Below are 1,630 nucleotides of genomic sequence, written 5' to 3'. Positions count from 1 at the left end.
GCCATGGCACTCTACCAAGGGCAATAAAGTGAGACTGTCTCTAAAAACAATAATAATGATTACTGTTTATCTGAAATGCAAATTTAACTGGGTGTCCTGTATTTTAATTTGCTCACTTTGGCAATCCTAAATGAAACATAGAGTTGGACTGCTTGGCGACAGTGGACAGAGTAAGCTGAGCTTCATGCAATAGAACAAGTACTGTCCTCGTACCACTTTTTCTAAGTTAAATAGACTTTTAGTCAAGAAAGAATTACTCAAGCTGCAATATTAAGAAATTCAGTTAGACTGAGTTGAATTGAAATATTCTTGAGCCATTTGCACACAGAGCAAGCAGGCTGTGGAGGCTGGGCCTTTAGGACAACGGTACTCCCAGCAGGCTGGCATCTATTTGCTGGAAATAAAGGGATGGATGACCTCAGAGAGGGCTGAGAAAGAACAAGAAAGAGATGTCTCTAAGTTCTTCCCTAGTGCTTGCCTTACTGCATTTTCAGACCTAACCAGGCTCAGACTGTCCTGCTTGTTTAAAGAGGCAGAAAGGGACAGGGCAAAAAAGATCCCCCAGAAGTAGCCCCTCGTGGGGAGGTAGGTGTTGGCTGAATGCTGACTGGGCCCTTTGCTTTGTACCCATCCTGCTTATTCCCAAACAACAAAAGTGCTGCTCAGCCGCCTGGCCAGTCCCATTGTGTTCTTACCACAAAGTGCTGAGTCCAAGGGGTTCCCTGGCCCCATGACCTCACTCCCTCCCCCACTAGGCCCACAGGCAAGGCCAGGGAGTCCAAGCTATCCATAAAATTCTGTTGAGCACCTACCACCCTTGGTTCAGATGTCCAAATGCCAGGCATCACCCCCAAATTTGGAAGCCTATCCCACTAGGCAGCCAGTGTGTGCAATGAGTGTATGGGCCGAGCACACAGTTCATAATCCATGCCCCCAACAGAGCAATGCCCTTCAGAAAACCAAACTAATAGATTGCACTGCTGAACTTGAATTTAAAAATAATTGGAAAAGAAGAAAAACTGAATGAATGTGATCTTTTCTGAATTCCAAGAAAACATTTTTTTGTCTGAATTTTTCTAAAATCTTTGTCATTCATTCCAATTTGTTTCTATGAGAATCTGGCACGAGATTGTATCTAATGTGGTACAGTCAGTAATGGAGTTAGCGTTCATTGAACTCTGAATATCTACCACTGCCCTACACACCTTGGTCTCCCTTCAGATGACTGTAGGTATTATCCTCTTACTTCACAGCAGAGAGAAGTATGGACTAGAACGTAGCCTCTCAACATCAGTTAACTTATCTATAAAATGGATATTATAATGATCTACTTCATGGGTTTGTTGTGAGGATTACAAAATTACTGTCTGATTTGTAGTCAGTGCTCAGTAAGCTATAGTTATTACTATTACTAAGGATGAACAGGTGAGCAAGAGAGATCCAAACCCAGAGTGGGAAAAGGAATTACAGCAGTGATTTTTCAATCGGTATGCTGTAGTACACTGGCATGCCATGAGAGGATCTTAGGCGTGCGACAACAATTTTTAAAGATCATTAATTAAAATTATTTTTGAAAGAAATTCTGGCTCAGTGCCTGTGGCTCAAGTGACTAAGGCACCAGCCACATACA

This window comes from Otolemur garnettii, unplaced genomic scaffold, assembly GCF_000181295.1.
Source record: "Otolemur garnettii isolate 467f Iridium unplaced genomic scaffold, OtoGar3 scaffold00112, whole genome shotgun sequence".
NCBI lineage: Eukaryota > Metazoa > Chordata > Mammalia > Primates > Galagidae > Otolemur > Otolemur garnettii.
This window is presented reverse-complemented; position numbering follows the sequence as displayed.